At 36.0% G+C, this 8477-nt stretch overlaps 1 long non-coding RNA gene across 1 annotated transcript in view; it reads right to left on the reverse strand.

The window, feature by feature from the left end:
• Nucleotides 1-4293: 4293 nt before the first annotated feature.
• The window catches only part of LOC135225469 (uncharacterized), a 37213-nt gene continuing 33029 nt past the window's right edge, over nucleotides 4294-8477 (reverse strand). Inside the window, exons 2-3 of the long non-coding RNA XR_010316981.1 lie at nucleotides 5329-5590; nucleotides 4294-4422 (exon numbers count right to left, since the gene is read on the reverse strand). This is a non-coding gene — a long non-coding RNA (uncharacterized LOC135225469). The remainder of the gene's footprint in view (nucleotides 4423-5328; nucleotides 5591-8477) is intronic.

Raw genomic sequence — 8477 nt, forward strand, 5'->3', positions numbered from 1 at the left:
ATCTAAAAATTAAAAATGTATCATCTACATAACGTCGATAGAACAGTGGTTTAAAAGAACTGGGACATTTATCTAGCCAAACAACTTCGTGATGAGATAAAGACATTGGCCAAAGTAGGACCAAGAGGATTTCCCATTGCTACACTATCTTTTTGTTTATATACATTTGTGTTAAACATAAAATATCATTCAGACGCAGCTAATGTGAGCAATTTGTGTAACTGTTGTTTAATAAAATTCCCGATGTTGGAGTCAACCCACGAAAGGACGAAATTATTATCAACTAAAAAATTCCCCTTCGGTAAACATATTTGAAAATATAATAATTCCGAGGTAGAGTGAATAGGATATTTAAGGACATTTGTAGCTCGATGAATGTTTACGAATCATGGAGATGTGTTTCATATATATATATATATATATATATATATATATATATATATATATATATATATATATATATATATAGTATATAATATATACAGTATGGTCCCGAATTATGCGTGATCGGATTGTGCGATTCCCCTTTTATGCGGTCGCTAGTTCTCAAAGATAGATTTTCTATATCTGCGAAGCAACTGTTCAAAGTCTGCGAGTCACTCGCCACAAAACGCATCAAATATTTGCGAGGTTCGGAAGACTGAGATGATTGAAAGGCCCAACCAAACATTTACCGTATATACTCGCATATAATGCGACTTTTGAAACCTAATTTTGGAGCTAATTTTAAGGGGGTCGCATCACACATGAGATATACATAAAATTAGTGTTTTATATACATTTTATCATATGATACTCGTATCATATGATAAAATGCAAACATAATGAATATGCATCTTTTCATTGGATCTTTTAAACTTTAAAAAGTAATGCTTTACTTCACTGCATCCAATAGTATTGTATGTATTTTCATATCACTATTGTATTGTAAAATACAGACATAGCAATCAATGTTTTGGTTTGGAAATCAGCTGAGGACGGAGGTAAGTTTATTTTGCTGTATTGAACTCAAATCTGAGCGATTTTCTTGCTTCTAGTTAGCGTAAATGAATCTCAAGATACTATATTGATATGGAACAAGGTTATTTTACGTTATACGAAGTGTTTTCAAGTCAAAATATCACTTGAATACGTATCGTTGTGAACAACATTTGGTTATTCTTTTCGTTAGTAGATGGCGCTCAGGGCATGTTTATAGCGTAAAAAACTCAACATATTGCGTTCGTTATTTTCACTTAATTTCACAGAATACTACGAGCTTGACATATTTATCTATTATCGGAGTGAATACAGTAAAATGTGTTTTCATGCTAAATAGTTTTGATTAAAACATATTGCTCTCCAATTTTGTTTATGGTCGAGTTTGATGGTGCTATGCCAAAGTTTCCATGTACCCAATGCACAATGATAGTCGTTACCTGATGGACATTCTTTCCTCAGCTTCAGCTGCAACCATCAGCTTAAATTTAGCTGTATATGCCCTTGCCGATCTTTTCTCCATAGTGAATGAGGATATGGTAATGTAAAAATATAGTAGTCCTTTTCTATTTAACGTCAATTGTAACATAACTACAGCATTTTTTTTTTTTTTTTTTTTTTTTTTTTGCTATCGTACGACGGTTGAAGTGCAAGGAAACCACTGTTGTAATCGGATTCGGCTGTTCATAGCAAATCAACTGTTTCGGACTGTATGCATTTACACTTTATTAACGATACTTTAGCATTCTCATTTACTTTTTTTTTTTACTTAACTAGAAGATGGAATAGATAAAGAGATGGAGGAAAAGGGGTTAGCCTGACAAGAAAATATGGGATAGATAAAGAGGAGAAGAGGTTAGCTAGCCTATTGTAATTTGGTCTCAAAAATTGAACTCCCATGTTACATGAGATACATGACCAAATTATTGTTTTAGGGTAAAAATTTGGGGGTCGCATGATATGCGAGATTGCGTTACACGAGTATATACGGTAGATTTTATGCGGATCTTCACATCCAGAAACAGAAAAAACTGAGACAGGCGCTCATAACAAAGTTTGTTATGCCTAACGGGAGTGAAGACACCATGATCTGCCAGTCCCCGGAACCTCAAATGGTTCACAAAGCCTTCCTTCTGCAGAAGAACTCTTCACGGAGGATGAGACAGAGGAGTTTGAAGATCTTTTGGCAGAGGATGGGTAGAGGAAATTCCACCTTAAAGGTTTTTTAAAGATTTTTACAGCAGGAAATGACTGATCGTAATACTAATACACTTGCACCCAATGGTGACAGTGTTTGCATATAGGAGTTTTCACCATCCTGGGTGTAATTTTAAACCTTTTCAAGTTATTAGAACCTTAAAACCTTTTTAATGTTTTGTTTATCCATAAGAACAATTTCATATTAGAAAAAAATACAGTATAGTACATAAAAAATGTTGAAAATGAGTAGTAAAAAAGTTTGACTGGGCAAGTTGTTGTTTGCCTTTACCCTAATGGAATTATTCCCCTAAGGTGTGTGTGTATATATATATATATACATATATATATATATATATATATATATATATATATATATATATATATAAATGCACTATTTGATATAATTGTAAAATAACATAGGCCAAAATTCAAGCTGAATCGTCTTAAATCACTGATCTGAGAAAAAAAAATGTGACAGTGACACAGCTAACCATAAAAATGCATAACATTTCTGAAATATCCTGAGGGTTTTTCCAGAGATTTCATTCCAGTGGAATGTTATAATTAGAGCAGAATAAAGTTTAAGAAGTTGGAGTATCAGATGGGAAGAGCCCAAAGGGGATTAGGGAAAAGAATGAACAAAAAATAGTGCATCTATGGGTCGAAAGGAATCTTTAAAAAACACTTTAGCAGCATGTACAGTGAGCCACGTAAATCCTTAGTTCCAGTAGAGCACTAGAACTTACAACCTCTAAAGACCAATTGGCGACCTCTGGTCCGCAGCAATCGTTAAAAGGTCACATAACTTGTCACTTGTAGTCGTTGGTGGTCTTCAGTAGTCGTTGATATCTTTTCAGGTCGTGCGACCAATTCTCGGTTGTAGAGACGTTTTTGACCTTGAGCATAAACCTCCGTGCAATCAAACTGGCCGCTAGTGATCTTCAAAGGGTTTTATGTAATCGAGCAATCATCATACGAAGGTCTCTGATAACTTTTAACTGGTTGCTGTTGATCCTTTCTACATTTGGTCATAGATAGTCTTTTCAAAGTGTTGCGATCATCATTCGACTGCTGGCGATCTGTCGCATGATCACCAAAGACTGCTGACGACCAGTGACCTGTCGTACGATTGCTAGCGACCCGATAAATATAAACGTGACCAAGCACAGACCACATGACCACATGGCAATAATGTTGTTTACCAAAGGCTTCTCTTCATATACAGGTTTGCTCTTTTTGGAAGCTGGTCAAGATGTGAGGTCTGAAGCGTGATAGACAGCTTTAAACCAGGTTCATGAGGTCTCCTAAAACTGGTATTTTGTTTAATTAACCTTGGAGTTACACAGTGAACAAGCTCATGGAACATGGATGGTTCCAACCTTAGGTTTTCTAGAAGTCACCATTACATGGTGACTCCCTCAGTAGTTCTGCCATTAAATTTTCATAGTTGCTGAACTGAACTCTTATAGGTAATCTAAGTGCGGAACCAATATTGTCTCTTTCTTCATCATCGTCTCCTCAAACGTCACTGGAAAAGCAATGCTAGCCAGCAGCATCTTGTTTTTGCAACTGAAGTCGCTTCTGCATTAATCTCCTTCAAGTGTCTGCCATAGCCATTCTAAAATACACACTTCGACTTCTTCCATCAAAATGGAACTATTTCAAAACAAGTCTTTACTTATACCCCAACACCATCGGTCTTTTTCAGATTATCAATGATTGCAAAATATGTTGTATGACAATGATACAGTGATCCTTATATATCTCCACTAGTCTCTAATAATCTTTACTGGTCGTAAGTGATCATGAGATGGTCGTACGATAGGTATGAGCGACAGGTCATAGGTATTCGTCAGTAATCATAGATGATCTCACACAATCGTGCAATCATCGTACGATTACAAATGAATTGTTGTATGACTATCAACAACCTGTCGTACAATGATCGCAGAAGTATGTCAGTAAGTGACCAAGAAGCATGTTCTTGAATTAAGTTGCAGACAATAGTAGGTGGTCGCTTTAGAGGTCACCAGTGGTCACTAGCGGTCGCAAGCTCTAGTGGGAGAATTAAAGGAGATTACATGACTTGGGAGTTGAGTCGAAGGTCCTACAAGTCCAACCAGAGGACACAGGAGCTACTCACACCAGAACCGCCCGGGGATCTCGAGCCACATAAATGATCTTGAGGTCGAGTCCGTTGTCCTGGAGTATAGACCACGCCCATTTCAGTGATAAGCGTAGAACCTAAAATAATTGAAAAAACCGTTATTAGTACTGTTCTTAAACCTGGAAAACCGTAATTATTTTAATAATAATATTTTCTGTTACCCCGGGTTTTGAGACCTCATGTTTCGGTTATTAGCACATAATCTAGAAATTCCTAAAGTGGTGTTTTTTATGTGTCTGTATGAGAAAATGGTGATGCCCGAGGCACGTCTGCCCTCCCTTGCCCTTCTTTGTCAATACTTTCGGGTGATGTGATGCCTCCCTCTGAACAGAACCCTGCATCTAATATTAAAGGGGCAAAACTTAGCAATTCTCATTCTATAAATTTCGAATTTAAAGGTCTTTTGCGTTAACTTAAGTTATAAAAGAAATGTCTTTCAACTACTGGTTCATGTTGAAATGTGGATAAATATTGATTACTTTTTTTTTAATAGTATTGGTTTCGATATGTTGCCAGTTAAAAGTAAGCAACTTAGGTTTTAAAGTAAGTAGCCAGTGAGGTGGTAAATATGTGCATTTGCTTCTGTCTTCGTTTTCATCTTTTTTAGGGGGGCAAAATCTTAAGATTTCATTTTGAATTTCCAAATCAAGGTCCCGCTAGCGGGGAATGTTTTGAAGAGACTTTTAATTAGGGTTTTGTTTCTTTTCTTTTTGTTGTATCTTTTTTTACAAATAAAAAAAAACAGACCTCCAAGAAAAGGGAAGAGAGAAAAATAACTTGACTTTGGCCTCGAAAGAATTGCATAAAAAGCTAAACTGGGAGCTGAATTCTACCTGAGAAGCAGGAAATGGACATTTGAACAAATAAACAGGTACTTTGGGACTCTACCTCTCTATTTATTCATCTGTTTATCTATTGCTGTCGTTAATTTCTAACTATCTTCCATTGTCGAGTATGGTGTTCTCTTAATTATGTGAGGTTACCTTAACTATATGAATGTGTGCACGACGACACATGTGATTGACAAACTTCCTCTTGCCGCAAAGCCTCATCGGTCTGCACCTCCGCGAGAAGAAAGTGTTCCATCTCATGTAGAAATCTTGACGGCTCATGTAATCGATTTGCTTCTGGAAGTTTCGGCTAACTCGGCAATGCAGCAGCTCATGCAAGAACGCCCGGGCCAGGCTGGTTTCGGTGTTATTCTCGTGTAGAATCTTCACTCTCCAATAATGCAAAGGCTCTGTACTGAAGGAGGGAGAAAGAGGCGATATAATACAATACACACACACACACACACACACATATATATATATATATATATATATATATATATATATATATATATATATATATATATATTATAGAAATAATTATCAAACTTTAACGTGTGAAACAGGTATAAATTTCTGACTCACATCTGGATCGAACCGAGGTTTTTAAATTGAAAGACAAACTGTTGCCAACCAAGCCACACAAGTCATAAAAAAGTTGGAACCTTAAGTACCACTGTACCTATGGCTTTACCTGGACAGGACTTAACTGTCTTGACCATTACCAGAAAAAGATAATTAAAATCAAATGTTTTCAATGGGGTCACTGTTGAGGAGGGATGTTGGGGAAAACATCTTGGCATGCAAGGCAGATAGCCTGCCCAGGTAAAGCCTTGGGTACAGTGATACTTAGGTTCCAACTTCTTTTATGACTTGTGTGGCTTGGTTGGCAGTAGTCTTGTCTTTCAATTGAAAAACCTGGGTGGGTTCGATATCCTAATGTGAGTCAGAAATTTACGTTATATATATATATATATATATATATATATATATATATATATATATATAGACAAGCTGTTTTTCCTAATAGAGGATAGTTCCAGAGAATAAGCAATTCTTAATCTACTTCCAAATCAAGTATGAGCCTAATGTGGAATAAATTTCCACAACAGTAGCTGCTCCAAACACCTTCACAGATAGCTGGATCATCAGCAATATGTAAAGTCTCGTACATACACTGTTCAATTCACCCCCTGTCTTGCAAGTATTCTAGCTTCCTTTCCAGTACCCTTTTCAGTCCATTCATCCTCCCATATTAAGTCTTCCTATCCTCCTTTCATCTAACACTTATAAATTATACACTCTTCACAGCTTACCATCATCTGTTCTTTCCATTTGATCAAACCATCTTAGTACATCTTTTCCCGTCTAATTATTTTACCATTCCTGTTTACCACCATATTTCTCATCTTATCAGGTCTTCAGGCTACAAATACTAAGAATCAGGCCATCTAAACATCTTTAACGATGTTTATTTCAGCATTCACCCTTCACTCACCTGAGGAGAGTTGGCTCAACATTCCCCAGCGCATTCCCACGTTAGTCTTTATGATCTGCATACACCCTTTTACCTTTCTTGCTTTTCCTGTTCTGTGACTCATCACTTCCATCACCATACTGTCATGTTTTGTTTTAATGATAAGTTTTTCTTTGAGCAAACCGCTTTCATTCTTTATCCATCCATGATAACATTCATTACTTTTTCTTCTTGTTTTCCATTTACTTTCCAAACACTACTCTTGCTCACATTTGTGCTCAACTATCCTCTCTTGCAGTTACTTCCAAGCTCTTTTTAGGTTTTGTAGTCATTGATATATAATGTCAAACATTATCCACTCCACGCTCCATCCAAAAGTCATTTCCCAAGCCCCAAGCTTGGCATCTTTTCTACTGTCCTTTCTCTTACTTCTCATATCACTCTATCCATAAAGGCATTAAACAGTTTTTGGGACATACGAAACCTTGTCTCAGACTGATTTTACACTACCCAGTCACTTGCCCTGAGTCACTGTCAGTAACATATCTCCCTTACCATATATTTTCAACACACTTCACATTGCCTTTGTATTAATCCTATATTATGCTTTTCTAGGTCCATGAAAGCCAAATTCAGCTTTTTCATCATACTGCCAAGTTTTTCACATAACTTTGTTTTGTTTAAATGCACGATATTCTTCCCTCATCATTCCTTTCATAAACTTTTACTTTCTCAATGGAAATCATACCTTACGCATTTCCTGGTATACAAAGTAACATTACACCCCTGTGATTCTTATATTCACTTCTAACACCTTTATAATGGAACAATTATTCCTTTCACCATTCTTTAGAACCATATCCTCAACCAGGAATACTTTACAAACCCTGGTCAATCACTCAGCCATATTGCCCCCCACAATACTTACGCCTCACTTATATCTAATTAATCCTGGTTTCTTCCAATTTCTAAAACTTGCACTAAACCTTTCAACTCTTGTGTCATTCACCTCTGCCTCTTCAAAATACTCAGTCCATCAGTCTAGTACTGTATTTTAGAGAGCATCTCTTCATTAGTACATTAACATTTCTCTGCATTTACTTCATTGTAGAACAACTTTTTATAATCACTAAAATTTTTATCCATCTTCCCACCTTCTATTTTCAATAATTGGCTTCTTTCTAAGTCATCTTCTTCATCTTAATAAGTCTTCACTAATTTATTTTTAACTATTTTTTTCCAAATGGGTGTGCAATCTCACTACACCTGGATCCATTCTTCATTAATGCTTACTCATTTTTCCACTACTATGTATTTCCACGCGTCATTTATCCTACAAGGGAGCTGGCTAGTCAATCTTTTAATATATTTCAATCCTGGGCTACATAAATACCAAAAAACCTCATTCCAGTCTGTCTATTTGGAGATAGTACTACTGCTTCCATACTTCCATTATTGATATTTGCATTCATTGCTTCATCAACCTGAGCTACATTTACCCACTAAACCTTACTCTTTCTATACTTACTGCAAACTTATTCTTCTTCCGAATATTTTCAGACTCTTACAGTTGCTTCTGCAGTCTCTTGTCTCTGTCTATAAAATTAATCATCTATTTTCTTTCCCTACAACTTTTCACCTTTACCTACATCACACTTTATTTTAACACAAGAAGCCTCACACACATGACAGTTTCTGCTTCATTTCTACAACAAGCTACTATGAGATTCAGGGCCTCTGTAACACGGTTTTTTCGCAATAACTTTTATCTATGCATTTCATAAATATAACGCTTATTCAGAATACATATTATATCAACACATAA

This window comes from Macrobrachium nipponense, chromosome 13, assembly GCF_015104395.2.
Source record: "Macrobrachium nipponense isolate FS-2020 chromosome 13, ASM1510439v2, whole genome shotgun sequence".
Lineage (NCBI taxonomy): Eukaryota > Metazoa > Arthropoda > Malacostraca > Decapoda > Palaemonidae > Macrobrachium > Macrobrachium nipponense.